The sequence below is a fragment of the Canis lupus genome, chromosome 12, assembly GCF_003254725.2.
Source record: "Canis lupus dingo isolate Sandy chromosome 12, ASM325472v2, whole genome shotgun sequence".
NCBI lineage: Eukaryota > Metazoa > Chordata > Mammalia > Carnivora > Canidae > Canis > Canis lupus.
In genome coordinates this window covers 4,759,427-4,775,960 of record NC_064254.1, presented here as the reverse complement: position 1 = coordinate 4,775,960, position 16,534 = coordinate 4,759,427, and the positions used below count along the sequence as shown (strand labels likewise).

Sequence of the window (16,534 nt, the reverse complement as noted above, 5' to 3'; positions counted from 1 at the left end):
AAATAAATAAATAAATAAATAAATAAATAAATAAATAAATAAATAAATCGAAAGAAAGAAAGAAAGAAAGAAAGAAAGAAAGAAAGAAAGAAAGAAAGAAAGAAAGAAAGAAATTTTGAGGGTAGGAGAAAGCAAGCCAAAACAAAAAACTGTAGACCAAGATTCTTATAACCAAAAGTGAAGAAATCAAGACATTTCCAGCTAAACAGAAGTTAAGGGAGTTTGGGACCACTAGACCTGCCCTTTTTTTTTTTTTAAAGATTTTATTTATTTATTTATTCATGAGAGACACACAGAGAGAGGCAGGCAGAGACACAGGCAGAGGGAGAAGCAGGCTCCACGCAGGGAGCCCGATGTGGGACTCCATCCTGGGACTCCAGGATCACACCCCGGGCTGAAGGCGGCGCTAAACCGCCGAGCCACCGGGGCTGCCCTAGACCTGTCCTTCAAGAAATGCTCAAAGGAGTGAAATGAAAAGATACTGGACAGTACTTCAGGGTGAAGTGAAAAGATACTGGACAGTACCTCAAAGCCATAAATAGATCTAAATATATTAATAAAAGTAATAGCATGGGCAATTATAAAAGCTAGTATAATTATAGCAAGTGTTTGTAACTACTTTTTGTTTTCTACATAATTTAACACTATACATTTCTTTAAGTTAGTGTAAAAACTAGTCTTACTACTACTATAACTTTGGTTGGTAACTCCAAAGCATGTTTTCTACATAATTTAGGAGACTGATGTATTTGAAGAATTATTCATTCATGTTTTTGGTCATACACTATATAAAGATGCAATATGTGATATCAACAGCCAAAAGAGGTGAGGATAGAGCTGTAAAGGAATAGAGCTTCTGTATGTTATTGAAATTAGGTTGCTATAAATTCAGTTTTAGAATGTTTTAACTTTAGGACTTTTTTAAAGGTTTTTACTTTTATTTGTTCATGAGACACACACACACACACACACACACACACACACACACACACACAGAGGCAGAGACACAGGCAGAGGGAGAAGCAGACTCCATGCAGGAAGCCTGATGCGGTACTCAATCCCAGGACCCCAGGATCACGCCCTGAGCCAAAGCAGACGCTCAATTGCTGAACCACCCAGGCATCCCTAATTTTAGGATGTTAATTATAATTCCCATGGTAACCACAAAGAAAATAGCTTTACAATATACACAAAAGGAAATTAAGAAAGAATTTAAACATTTCACTCCCAAAAAAGCTAACTAAACACAAAAGAAGACAGGAATTCAGGAAATGAGGGACAAAAAGACTATAAGATATACAGAAAACAGGGGATCCCTGGATAGCTCAGCGGTTGGGCACCTGCCTTCAGCCCAGGGGCATGATCCTGGAGTCCCAGGATCGAGTCCCACGTTGGGCTCCCTGCATGGAGCCTGCTTGTGTCTCTCCCTCTCTCTCTCTCTCTGTGTGTGTGTGTGTGTGTGTGTCTCATGAATAAATAAAATCTTTTTTAAAAATTTAAAGATATACAGAAAACAAATAGCACATGACAGAAGTAAGTCCCTTGTCACGTAATTACTTTAAGTGGAAATGGATTCAACTCTTCAGTCAAAAGACAACTGGATAAAAACACAGATCCAATGATATACTATCTACAAGAAACTCACTTGAGACCCAAAGACAGAAACAGGTTGAAAGTGAAAGAATGGAAAAATATATTCCGTGCATATAGCAACCAAAAGAGAAGAGTAGCCATACTAATATCAGCCAAAATTAGTTAATTTAAAAAGTTCACAAGAGACAAAGGACAAGTATACATTAATAAAAGGCTAAAGAGGCCCCTGGGTGACTCAGTCACTTAAAAGTTCAACTCCTGATCTCAGCCCAGGTCTTGATCTCAGGGTTTGAGTTCAAGCCCCTTGTTGGGCTCCACGCTGGGTGTGAATCCTACTTAAAAATAAAAATAAAAATAGAAATAAAATAAAATAATAATCATAGGCTCAATACAGCAAGAAAATAAAACAGTTATAAACATTTATCTACCTCCTGACAAACCATCAAAATATATGAAGAAAAACCTAACAGTTGAAAGGTAAAAGAGACAGGTCTACAATAATAGAGACTTCTTTTTTAAAAATCTCAAATCAACAACCTAATTGTATTACTTAGGAGATAGAAAAAGAACAAACTAAACCCAAAGCTAGCAGAAGGAAGGAAATAATAAAGACTAGAGAAGAGAAACAAAATAAAGAATGGAAAAACACAGAGAAAAATTCATAAAATCAAATCCTTAAAAAGATCAACCTTTACCTCATTGGACTAAGTCCAAAAGAAAAGACTCAATTTTTTTTTATTTTTTTTTAATTTTTATTTATTTATGATAGTCACACACACAGAGAGAGAGAGAGAGAGAGGCAGAGACATAGGCAGAGGGAGATGCAGGCTCCATGCACCGGGAGCCCAACGTGGGATTCGATCCTGGGTCTCCAGGATCGCGCCCTGGGCCAAAGGCAGGCGCTAAACCGCTGCGCCACCCAGGGATCCCCAGAAAAGACTCAAATTATAGGGGATCCCTGGGTGGCTCAGCGGCTTAGCGCCTGCCTTTGGCTCAGGGCACGATCCTGGAGTCCCGGGATAGAGTCCTGCGTGGGGCTCCCTGCATGGAGCCTGCTTCTCCCTCTGCCTGTGTCTCTGCCTCTTTCTCTCTCTATGTCTATCATGAACAAATAAATAAACAAATCTTTAAAAAAAAAAAAGACTCAAATTATAAATATCAGAAGAAGTAGGGATCACTAACAATGCTACAGAAATATAAACGAGGGCAAGGGATCCCAGGGTGGCGCAGCGGTTTAGCGCCTGCCTTTGGCCCAGGGCGCGATCCTGGAGACCAGGAATCGAATCCCACGTCGGGCTCCCGGTGCATGGAGCCTGCTTCTGCCTATGTCTCTGCCTCTCTCTCTCTCTCTCTGTTGACTATCATAAATAAATAAAAATTAAAAAAAAAAAAAAAAAAAAAAAAAAAAAAAAAAGGAGGGCAGCCCCAGTGGCTTAGTGCTTTAGCGCCACCTTCAGCCTGGGGTGTGATTCTGGGTACTAAGGATCGAGTCCCATGTTGGGCTCCCTGCATGGAGCCTGCTTCTCCCTCTTCCTGTGTGTGTCTCTGCCTCTCTCTCCTTCTGTGTCTCTCATGAATAAATAAATAAATTTAAAAAAAGAAATAAAAAGGAATATAAGAGAATGCTATGAACAACTTTACACCAAAAAATTAGATAAGCTAGAGGAAAGGAAAAAATTCCTAGAGTGCAAAAGCCACCTATATTCCTAGAGTGATAAGCCAACTATATCATAAAGAAGTTGAAAATGTGAATACAATTATAAGTAATAAGGAGATAGAATCAGCAATTAAAAACTTCCCAAAAAAGCCAAGTCCAGGACCAGATGGTTTCCCTGGTGAATTCTAGCAAACACATAAAGAAAGATTAATACCAATTTATGTCAAGCTTTTTCCAAAAATGGAAGAGGTTACCCAAAGAAAACAAAACACTAATACAAAAAGATATATGAACCCTTATGGTTACTGTGACATTATTTATAATAGCCAAGATATCAAAGCCACCCAATTGTCTACCAATAGATGAATAAAGATGTGATACACACACACACACACACACACACACACACAGTAATATTACTTAGCCATAAAAAGAACTAGTTTCTACCATTTGCAACCGCATGGATGGACCTAGAGGGTGTTATACAAAATGAAATAAGTCAGAAAAAGACAAACATCATATGATTTCACTTATATGTGGAATCTAAAAAATAAAACCAACCAACAACGGGGCTCCCTGGGTGGCTCAGTGGTTTAGCGCCTGCCTTTGGCCCAGGGTGTGATCCTGGAGTCCCGGGATCTGGTCCTGCGTCAGGCTCCCTGCATGGAGCCTGCTTCTCCCTCCTCCTGTGTCTCTGCCTCTCTCTCTCTCTCTCTCTCTCTCCCTCTCTCTCTATGTCTATCATAAATAAATAAATCTTTAAAAAAAACAACCAACAAATAAACAAAAAGCAAAAACATTCACTATATGACTGAGCCTCAATAGCTCAGTCGGTTAAGCGCTTGACTCTTTGGTTACAACTCAGGTCATCATCTCACAGGTTGTGGGATTGAGCCCTGCACTGGGCTCCACACTCAGCAAGGAGTCTGCTTGAAGATTCTATCCCTCTGCCCCTCCCCCTACTAGTATGCTCTCTCTCTCTCTCTCTCTCTCTCTAAAATAAATAAATAAATCCTTTAAAAAAAAAACAAAACAGGGACACCTGTCTGGCTCAGTTGGAAGAGCATGCAACTTTTGATCTTGGGGTCATGAGTTTGAGCCCACATGGGGTGTAGAGATTACTTAAATAAATAAAACTTTAAAAAGAAAGCAGAAATGACCCATAAATACAGAGAACAAGTTGATGGTTGTCAGCAGGAAGGGTGGAGGATGGGCCAAATGAGTGAAGGAGTGACACAGGTTTCTAGTTATGGGGTGAGTGAATCATGACAATGAAAGGCACAGAATAGAGAATATAGTCAATGACATTGTAACAGCATTTTATGGTGACAGATGGTAGCCTCACTCGTGGTGAGCATAGTATATAGACACACCTAAAACCAACATAACATTGTGTGTCAACTATACTTCAATTAAAAAAAAAAAAAGATGAAGAGGGAATATTCCAAACTCACTTTTTATGGAGACAGCACTACTTAGATACCCTAGTCAGACTAGGTCATAACAAGAAAACTAGAGGCCGATATCCCTGATGAACATAGATGCAAAACCTCAAAGCATTACCAAACCAAATTCCACAGTACATTAAAAGGATCAGACACCACGATCAAGCGGATTTATCCCAGGAAGCAAGGAAGGTTCAACATCCACAAATCAATCAATATGATACACTACATTAACAAATGAATAATAAAAATATTATGAGCATCTCAATATATTGCAGAATAAGCATTTGACAAAATTCAACATCTATTTATGATGAAAACTCTCAGCAAAGTGGGTATCAGGAGCATATACCTCAACATAATGATTGTATATGACAAGCCCATAGCTAACATCATACTCAATGGTGAAAAACTGAAAGCTCTTCCTCTAAGATGAGGAACAGGACAAAGATGCTCATTCTCACCACTTTTATTCAACATAGTACTGGAAGTCCTAGCCAGAGCAATTAGGTAAGAAAAGAAATAAAAGGCAACCAAACCAGAAAGAGAGATGTAAAATTGTCACTATTTGCAGATGACATAATATAGAAAACCCTAAAGATGCCACCAACAAAACAAAACAAAACAAAAACCCAGAATAAACAAATTTAGTAAACTTGCAGGATACAAAATCAATATACAAAAATTTGTTGCATTTATATATACTAATAATGAGCTACCAGAAAGAGAAATTAAGAGAACAAAGCCACTTATAACTGTGTCAAAAAATAATAAAATACTGAGGAATAAATTTTTTTTCTTTTTTTTTCTGAGGAATAAATGTAACCAAAAGTAAAATACCTGTACCTTGAAAACTATAAGACACTGATGAACTCACAAATAAATGGAAAGATATTTAATTCTCATGGAATGGAAAAATGTTAAAATGTCCATACTACCCAAAGCAATCTACAGATTCAACATAATCCCTACCAAAATTCCAATGCCATTTTTAGCAGACATATAACAAACAAGCCTAAAATTTGTATAGAACCACACAAGATCCCAATTAGACAAGAAATATTGAGAAAGAACAAAGCTATAGGTATCACTCCCTGATTTCAAAATACATTACAAAGCTATAGTATCAACATAGTATAGTATTTGCACTAAAACAGACACAGATTAATTAAACAAAACAGAGAACCCAGATGTTAACCCACACAAATGTGGTCAATTAATTCACAGCAAAGATGCTGGAATATACAATGAGGAAAGGAGAAGTCTCTTCAATAAATGGTGCTGGGAAAACTGGACAACCACATTTAAAAGAATGAAACTGCACCACTGTCTTATACCAGATATAAAAATCAACTCAAAATGGATTAAAGACTTGAATGTAAGACCTGAAACCATAAAAATCCTAGAAGAAAAAAATGGAGGAAAGTGTTTTTGACATTGATCTTGAAACTATTTTTTGAATTTGACACCAAAATCAAAGGCAATAAAAGAAAAAACAAGTGGAACTATAACAACCTAAAATGAATCTGCAGAGCAAAGAAAATATCAATGAAAGGAAAAAAGTATGGGGCACCTGGGTGGCTCAGTCAGTTAAGCATCTGCCTTTGTTTCAGGTCATGATCCCAGGGTCCTGAGACCAAGCCCTGTGTCAGGTTTCCTGCTCAGTGGCGTATCTGCTTCTCCCTTGCCCTCTGCTGCTCCTCCTGCTTGTGCTCAAACTCTCCCTCTCTCTCTGTCAAATAAATAAATAACAACTTAAAAAAAAAAAAGAAAGAAGAAAGAAAGAAAGAAAGAACCCACCAAATGAGAGAAAATGTTTGCAAATCATATATGTGATAAGGGGCTAATACCCAAATATGTAAAGAACTCATACAGTTCAGTAGCAAAAAATCCAAACAATCCAATTGAAAAATGGGCAAGAAAAAAAATAAAATAAAATAAATGGGCAAGGCTCTGAATACATTTTTTCCAAAGAAGACAGATAAATGTACAACAGATACATGACAAGATGCTTGATGTCACTCATCATCAGGGAAATGCAAATCAAAATGATAATGAGGTACCACCTCACACCCATCATAACGACTATTATCAAAAAGATGAAAGAATATGTGTTGATGAGGATGTGGAGAAAAGGGAACCCTCGTGCACTGCTCTTGGGAATGTAAATTAATGCAGCCACTGTGAAAAACAGCATGGGGGTTCCCCTCAAAATTAAATAGAACTACCATGATCCAGCAATTCCACTCCTGGGTATCTTCACAAGGGAGAGAAAATCACTGTATCATATTCATTGCAGCATTATTTGCAATAGCCAAGACATGAAAGCACACTAAATTGAAGAGAAAAATAATATGAGCATCTCATATAAATGAATAAATAAAATGTGGTGTGTGTCAGGGGGTGCCTGGCTGGCTCAATCTGTGGAGCACGTGACTCTTGATCTCAAGGTTGTGAGTTCAAGCCCCATGATGGATGTAGAGATTACTTAAAAATAAAATCTTTTTTTTAATTGGCATATGTGTATGAGTTAAGCATATATACAAATAAATAAGTTCATGCACACACAATGGAATATGAAAGAAGCCATATGAAAGAAGGAAATCAAAAAAAAAAGAAAGAAGGAAATCTTGCCATTTGTAACAAGATTAATCAACCTTGAGAATGCTATGCTAAGTGAAATAGGTCAGATAGGGAAAGACAAATGCTAGATGATCTTACTTATATATAGAATCTAAAAAACAAACAAACAAACCCATAATGACAGAGTAGATTGGTGGTTGCTCAGGCTGGGGTGGGGGTGATGAGTGAAATGGATAAAGGAGGTCAATGGGTACAAACTTCCAGCTATAAGATAAATAAGTCTTGGGGATTCATGTACAGCATGGTGACTATAGTTAGTAATACTGAATTGTATATCTGAAAGTCACGAGGAGTAAATCTTAAACATTCTCATCACCAGAAAAAAATCTGTAACTATGTGTGGTGATACTAAACTTATTATGGTAATAATTTTGCAATACATGCATATATCAAATAATTATGTTTCTACACCTAGAACTAATGCAATGTTGTAATAAGTCAATTATATCTTTAAGAAAATCTCCCAACAGGGCAGCCCTAGTGGCAGCAGTGGTTTAGCGCCGCCTGCGGCCCCGGGGTGTGATCCTGGAGACCTGGGATGGAGTCCCACGTAGGGCTCCCTGCATGGAGCCTGCTTCTCCTTCTGCCTGTGTCGCTGCCTCTCTCTCTCTCTCTCTCTCTCTCTGTCTCTATGAACAAATAAATGAATAAAATCTTTAAAAAAAAATCCCCCAACAAAGAAAACTCCTGGATCTGATGCTTCCCTGGTAAATTCTAGCAAACATTTAAACAAGAACTAATACCAATCCTTCTCATACTTCTCCAAAAAAATTGAAGAGGGAGCACTTCCTAACTCATTCTGAGACCAGCATAACCCTGATACCAGCTAAAACAATAGAACTGAATTATAGAAGAAATGTATAGGTAAATTGTTATGACCTGGATTAGGCAATACACATACACACTTAGATGCACAAATTCTCAACATCTCTAGTAGACAACAGGAGTCCACCAGTAATAGTGGCTGCACCTGAGGAGGAAAAGTAGGCAACTGTGGATGGGAATAGAGGAAATTACTTCCAAAGTATATTTATTTTTACCTTTTGAATGTTCTATCATGTGCTTATTATATCTATTCAAAAATACAATTTAACTTAAAAGGGGGGCACCCAGCTGGCTCAGTTGGAAGAGCATGTGACTCTTGATCTTGGGGTCATGAGTTTGAGCCCTACATTGAGCATATAGATTACTAAAAAAAAAAAATAATAAACAAATTGGTAAACTTTCAAAGAAAAGAGACAAAAAAACAGATGGCAGACTGGATTTGGCTCAGGGGCTTACTAAGCCCTGCTCTCAGCCAAAATGACTCAATGTAAAGAAAAAACTCACTTCCTTCTGTATTTCTTCTGCTACTCACACTCTATCTCTATTACAACACCACTTTTGACAGCAGATGTGTGGGTGTTTTCTACACATCAAGCAATTCTGTGACATCAGCTGGGTGTCCTATAGTTTAATTCAATTCTGACACTATCTGCCTAGAGATAGCAGCAGATCCCACAGGTTAAGGGCTGAGGCCACAAGACTACTCCCCACATTAACTTCATACACCAACATGGAAGTCCAGGGTGTCATTTGTGTTCTGACCAATCGAGTATATTTCAGAAGTTTCCATGACGCCCTCCTCAGCTTCAATTAGTTTTCTAAAGTTGCCCATGGAACTCAGGAAAACATATACTTACTAGATTACCAGTTTATGATAGAAAGATATGACTGAGGAACAGCCAGATGGGAGAGATGCACAAGGCAGAGCACATGTGAAGCCTCCATGGTCTCTTAGAGCATCACTCTTTCCAGAACCTCCAATGCATCTACCAACCCAGAAACTCTCTGAACCTCCATCCTTTGGGGTTTTTTTTTTAAAGATTTTATTTATTTATTCATGAGAGGCACAGACAGAGAGAGAGAGGCAGAGACACAGGCAGAGGGAGAAGCAGGCTCCATGCAGGGAGCCCAACGTGGGACTCGATCCTGGGTCTCCAGGATCACACCCTGGGCTGAAGGCAGTGCTAAACCACTGAGCCACCTGGGCTGCCCCTCCTTTGGGGTTTTTATGGAGGCTATATTACATAAGCATGGTTGATCAAATCACTGGGCATTGCTGATTGACCTCAATCTCTAGCCCTTCTCCTTCAAGGTCAAGGGGTTGGGAGTGAAAGTTCCAATCCTCTAATCGGTGGTTGGTTGCCCTGGAAACCAGCCCCCCATCCTTAGGGACTTTCCAAAAGTCATCTCCTTAACATAAATAAAGTCAGGTATGATTGAAGAGGTTTGTTATGAATAATAAGACACTCCTTTTACCTTTATGGCTCTGGAGCTGTTTCAGGAAATCAAGGACAAAAGACTAAATATTGCAACAAACAATGCTCCTATTGCTCTTGCCTCTTAGGAAATTTCAAGGGTATTAAGAGCTCTGAAACAGGAGGAAGGAGGAAGAAGAAACAGGAGGAAGATCAAATATATATCTCTTATGTCCCAGTATTACAGGCTCCATCAGCAGTGCATCCTATCCCCAATAATTGATGAATCTATTGCCCTAGAATGTTGTACTGAAAGACAAGCCAGTTGCTTCCACAAACAGACCTCGAAGTATGGAAGGCTTATACACAATAGATATTTCTTTGTGTGTTATATAACAATACTGAGCAGGTGAACAGCCAGCCTTCTTCCATATAGTCATTCAGGTCCCCAGGCTATTGGAGGAAACTGCGTCCCAGGAGCCAGACAAGCAGCAGAGTGAAGACTAGAACACAGGCAGGCTGATGTTTGGTGTATAACCCTATTTCTTAGCCATACTGAGCCCAAACATCAAGCTGCTTCAGTTCATTCTCGTTTCATAATTTCTGACTATCTTGGTCCTGCATCATAAGGAGCATCTTTATCAAATCAAGCACAGTGCTGGGAAGATTCATTTGGTGGGTAGAATGTTTTAAATGAGTACAAGAATGAAGAATGACATGGGCTTTGGTCTTTAAAAAAAAAAAGATTTCATTTATCTATTCATGAGAGACACACAGAGAGAGAGAGAGAGGCAGAGACACAGGCAGAGGGAGAAGCAGGCTCCCCATGGGGAGCCCGTTGCAGGACTTCATCCGACCTGAGCCGAAGGCAGACGCTCAATCACTGAGCCACCCAGATGACCCAGCTTTGGTCTTTTTGACTAAACTTCTATAAGCTGCTCAGTAAAAAGCTGAACTCTTAAAAAAATTAAAGAATGAATAAATTAATGATGACTCCTATAATGTGACTTCAGTTCCTCTCATTTCACATTTACTTAGGGCTGTCTTTTTTTAATTTTAAAGATTTTTATTTATTTATTTGAGAGAGAGAGCGCACGTGCAAGCGAGCATAAGCCAGAGGAGGGGCAGAGGGAGAAGCAGGCTCCCTGGCTGAGCAAGGAGCCCAATGCAGGGCTTGATCCCAGGACCCTGAGATCATGACCTAAGCCAAAGGCAGATGCTTAACCGACTGAACCACCCAGGCCCTCTAGAGTTGTTTTTTACTATAAACCACTTCAAATCCTTTTAGGTAGTAGGTGGGTTAGAATATAAAATAAGTCAGAAAGTTGAAAATGAGGGGTCCAAATGGAATGAAAATAGACAGGACATTGACCTGTCCGATTAAGCCACTGGGATGTGACATCAGAAGAACTATTTTCCTCAGGAAAGTCCTCTCCCACATCAATCTGTGGCTCTATTTTTCTCCCTCTCCTTTCCTTCTTGCATTGAATGCCTTGGCAGTGGCTTTTTGCATCCCATGCCCCAAAGAATAATCTGATCCAATCCAATATTCATGTATTTGTTTCCTGGGGCTGCTGTAAACAAATTACCACAACCTGATGGTGTCAAACAACAGTTCCAGAGGCTCAAGATGAGAATCTGTTCCTTGCTCCTGCCAGCTGCCAATGGCTGTCAGCAGTCCTTGGCTTATCACTCCAATCTTCCAGGCCAGCCTCTTAAAATCTTTGCTCCATCTGCACATCACCTTTTCCTCTCTCTACCAAATCTGCCTTTGCATCCCTCTTATAAGAATGCATTTGTTTGGGGATCCCTGGGTGGCTCGGGATCGAATCCCACATCAGGCTCCTTGCATGGAGCCTGCTTCTCTCTCTGGTTCTCTCTCTGCTTCTCTATCTCTCTGTGTGTCTCTCATGAATAAATAAATAAAATCTTTTTTAAAAATGCATCTGTTTGCACTTAGAGCAACCTTGACAATCTAGGATAATCTCCCCAGTTCAAGATTTTTAATCATCACATCTGCAAAGACCCCTTCTCCCCTCTGTATAAGGAAAGATTCATAGGATCCACAGTTTAGGACATGAATTTCTTTTAAGATTTTTTCATTTATTATTTGAGAGGGAGAGAGACAGCATGTACCAGTGTGGTGGGGAGGGGCAGAGAGAGAAGGAGAGAATCCCAAGCAGACTCCTGGCTGAGCCAGGAGCCCAAAGTGGGTCTTGATTTTAAGACCCTGAGGTCACTACCTGAGCTTGGGATCCCTGGGTGGCGCAGCAGTTTGGCGCCTGCCTTTGGCCCAGGGCACAATCCTGGGGCCCCGGGATCGAATCCCACGTCGGGCTCCCGGTGCATGGAGCCTGCTTCTCTCTCTGCCTGTGTCTCTGCCTCTCTGTCTCCCTCTGTGTGACTATCATAAATAAATAAAAAAAAAAAATCTTAAAAAAAAAAAGACGCTGAGGTCACTACCTGAGCTGAAATCAAGAATCGCATGCCTAACCAACTAAGCCATCTTGGCGCCCCAGGACGTGGGTATCTTTTATGGGCACATTGACTCATTCATTATTCATTACTCCGCCATTTGCTGAATATTTGTAAGAGTCCTCATTCGGTCCTGTGGGTATGCAAAAATGTAGAAGTCAGGGTCCTTGACATCTGATTTTAATATAGTAAAGTTGATATCTCCTCCCCCACCTTGTCTAGAAATTATCCCTATCAGAGTCCAGTCAAGAAAATAGATACCTCACTAGCTATTTTAAGAGAGAATGTAAAAGAGGGCATTGGGAAGCAGAGGCTAGAAAACATGGGACACTCATGTCCCACGGTGAAATGTGTTACCCCAGAAAGCAATGCCGAGTGGAAGGGCTGGGGGAGCAAAACGAAGATCCTAAAAGCTTGGAGCGGGGGTGAGGAGTGGAGGCTCTTGGAGGTGAGGGTCCCATCTCTGAAGAGAGGTGGTGTCCTGCTGTGCTCAGGACAGCTCAGAGGAGGAGACCCCAGGACCGGGGCGGGAGAGGAGGAGAGGAGAGGAGATCCTGGGAGAGTGGAGAGGCCGGAACTGAGACTCCCAAAACAAACTGGAGGCTGAAGCCAACTACTGCTGGCTGGGATGATGTGCCGGCTGCTGCTGCAGAGCAGATGGGGTCCAGCCCTGGCCCACGGTCTTCCTCTAGTGCCCCCTGCTGGTAGAAGCGCAGTTGGAAGCCAACTGACAGGAAACGCAGAAGCTCCTGCTCCAGAAAGTCAGAGCGGAATATAGAGGGTGGGTGAGCAGCCGGAAACTAGTAACGATCCACATGATCCACCCCTTCACCTACCCAGCAACCATACCCATCTCTCTACCTGTATTTGAACTTCTGTGTAACAAAACAGCCTTATGCTTCTGCCTAACAGGATAGATGCGACTATGCTCCAAACAATGAAGACACTCTCACCCTTTCCCCCAAAAAGCGATACACAGAGTCCCTACAGTCATCCCTAAAGGATGTTAATTAGTCCAGGAGTCATTCACAGTTCCAAGCTGACTATTCTGTGATCTACAGACTAAACTGTTAAATTAACCACCCATTAGGGCAGCCCCTGTGGCTCAGCGGTTTAGCTCCGGCTTCAGCCCGGGGTGTGATCCTGGAGACCTGGGATCGAGTCCCACGTCGGGCTCCCTGCATGGAGCCTGCTTCTCCCTCTGCCTGTGTCTCTGCCCCTCTCTCTGTCTCCGTGTCTCTCATGAATAAATAAATAAAATATTTTTTAAAAAATTAACCACCCCCCAAAAAAAAATTAACCACCCATTAGAATCTTTATATAAACTAAAAGGTTGAAGAAAGAGGGAAAAATACATAAATTTCTTTGTATGTATGCCTATGTGATTATATATCCTATGGGTACAGTTGTCTTCCAAAGAGATAAATTGAAGTCCTAACCTCCCATGGGCACCTAGGTGGCTCAGTTGGTTAAGTGTCTATATTTGTCTCAGGTCGTTATCCTGGGGTCCTGGGATCCTGGGATTCAGCCCCACATTGGGCTCCCTGCTCGGCAGGAGTCTGATTCTCCCTCTGCCTCTGCCTGTGCTCTCTCATTCTCTGGCTCTCTTTCGCTCGCTCGCTCTCAAATAAATAAATAAAATCTTAAAAAAACAATAAAAATAATTTTAAAAATGAAGTCCTAACCCCCAGTATCTTAGGGGGTAAGTGTGATCTCATTTAGAAATATAGTCTTTACAAATGTAATCAAACTACAGTGAGATTATTAGGATGGGACCCAATTTAATCTGACAGGTTCTTACAAGAAGAAAATGTCATACAGACCCAGGGAGAATATTGTGTTCTGGTGGGGGCAGAGATTGAAGTGATGTGTGTACAACCCAAAGAACACCAAGAGCTGCCAGGAGCTGCCAAAAGCTGAGAGAGGCAAGAAAGGTTCCTTCCCTAGAGCCTTTGAGAGACATGATCCTGCACACACCTTTATTTCAGACTTCCACCTCTCAAACCATGAAAGAATAGATATTTTTTAAAGATTTTGTTTATTTATTCATCACACACACACACACACACACACACACAGAGGCAGAGGCAGAGGGCAGAGGGAGAAGCAGGCTCCATGCAGGGAGCCCGACGTGGGACTCTATCCCAGAACCTCAGGATCATGCCCCAGGGTGAGGGTGGCGCTAAACCTCTGAGCCACCCGGGCTGCCGGAGAGAATAGATTTCTATTGTTTTTGTTCTTGTTTTTTTAAGCCACCCAGACTGTGGCTTTGTCATGGCAGCCCTCAAAAACTGATGGTGTGCATGTGAATATTTACACACTTAACAAACAAACCAGAAAATGTGCCCACCTACTACATACTGGTTTGTGTAGTTCACTACAAGACAATAGTTGACATTAATCACTTCTTCTATTCTTTATTCCGTGTTCCCTTTGCCTAGGGCTGGCACCTCAGTTGGTTGAATTCTTCATTTGATGGGGTATCACTTTATTTAATTCCCAAGGATATGAATTCTCAGTGGTCCTGTCTTTTGTTGTTATGCTATTGTTTTCCCTTAACTTTTACTTGAGAATATAAAAGTACTAAGAGACACCCCGGAGAACACTCCAGATTCTAAACATAGCTCTGACCTCATCATGTAATAGTGACCCTATTTTTCTTTTTCTTTTTTTTTAAGGGTTCAATGTTCAGTTTCCTTTAATGACCCCCATCTCGCTGAAGGGCAGGTACAGGCAACTAGGCGATGACAAGAGATGTTTACTTGAAGATCTTGCCCTGATTGAAGATTTTGCCCACATGCTGGAAGGCCCCCTCCCAGGAAAAGTACTCTCGAACCAGCGTCTGGGTCTCCTCGCTGCCAGGATCCAGTTTCCACCACATATAGGACTCGTAGTCCACCTGCCAATCTGGACTCAGCGGAAAGACAAGCTCCTGGCCTCGGAAGACCCAGACTCCAGAAATGGAACTGCTGTTGTTGGTTCCAAAGAAGATGACACTGGCAAAGGCATTCTTCCTCAGCTTCAGCTTGTCCAACCACTGGAACATCCCAGTGATGAGGTTACAACTCATAAAGGTCTGAGTGAGCTCCTCAGGGAAGCGGTACTCAGCGTACCACAGGGACCAGCCATCCTTATCAAAGTGCTCCCAGAAATACGGCAGTGCCACAGTGAGAGTGTCCTCATTGGAGTACTTGCACTTAAATTCGTCCAACGCAAAGGTACTCTTGGGCAGGTGAGCAAAGGGGCCTTTGGCCTTTGGCTCAGCAGCCAGTGCCTGCTCACATTCAACCATTTCTTCCTCAGGAGCAGGGGCAGCAGCCTTCTTCTCTTTCCGCTCAGCCTGGGGCTTCTGCTTCTCTTCCCGAGAACCCTTCTCTTTCCGTGGGGTGTCTTTTTTAGGTTGGCTCTCTGCAAACTTTTTAGCATCAAACTGGGCCATCTTCTCACAGAGTTTCACCTCCCCCAAGACAGCCCAGAACTGGGGCTGGTTATGCAGGTAAGGAATCAGCGGTTGGTATTGGGGAAGGCCTGGCGGAAAGAAGGCTCCAGGACCTGTCTATAGAGCCACAACAGGGTGCAGACAACTGTGATGTCAGCCAGTGTCACACGTTCGCCCACCAGAAAAGTCCTCGTCTTCAAATGAGTATCCAGGAGCCCCAGAATTCGCCTCACTTCCTCCTTTGCATTCTCTGTGGCCTGCTTGTTGTGGTGCATGATGCCCAAGGTAGGAAACACCCAGGTACTGGCTGGGGGCACTATGTCGCTATCAGCAAAGCTCACCCACTGCACCACCTGGGCTGCTGCCTCTGGAGTACTTCCCCGCAGCTCCTCATTGCTCACATAGTAGGCAATGGCATTGCTCTCAAACACACAGAATCCATCATCACCCTCAAATGCTGGAACCTTGCTGGCAGGAAATTTACGGAGAAATTCAGGGGTGCAGTTGGTTTGGCCAAAGTGGAAGTGGGGTGGTACGGAGAGCACGCGGACCTGAGCCCCGCTGTACTGAGCAAGAATGAGAGCCTTGAAGGCCCTCCAGTTTTCAGGATATGTGTACAGGGTCCCGGATGCCATGGTGATTCCGCAGAGACTCTTTTTCTTTTTTTTTTTAGATTTTATTTATTTATTCATGAGAGACACAGAGAGAGAGAGAGGCAGAGACACAGGCAGAGGGAGAAGCAGGCTCCATGCAGGGAGCCCGATGTGGGACTCGATCCCGGGTCTCCAGGAATACACCCTGGGCTGCAGGCGGCGCTAAACCGCTGTGCCACGGGGGCTGCCCGTGACCCTATTTTTCTTTGGTTATCAGATTCAACCGTTTCAGCAAGTAGAGTAACTGCTTCCTTTGTCTGTTGGTTCAGTGACATGAGGAGCCCCAAATGACCAGGCAGTGTCAGCTTCCAGGTCAATTAAATCAACCCTGTGCCCCATGGTGGAAGCATTCCTCTACTGGGAATCATGACCTTTAAGCCAGCAGAGCT

General features: G+C 41.9%; 1 pseudogene; it reads right to left on the bottom strand.

Moving 5' to 3' along the window:
- Nucleotides 1-14,775: 14,775 nt before the first annotated feature.
- Nucleotides 14,776-16,142, bottom strand: LOC112641468 (elongation factor 1-gamma-like; annotated as a pseudogene).
- Between the last annotated feature and the right edge of the window lie 392 nt (nucleotides 16,143-16,534).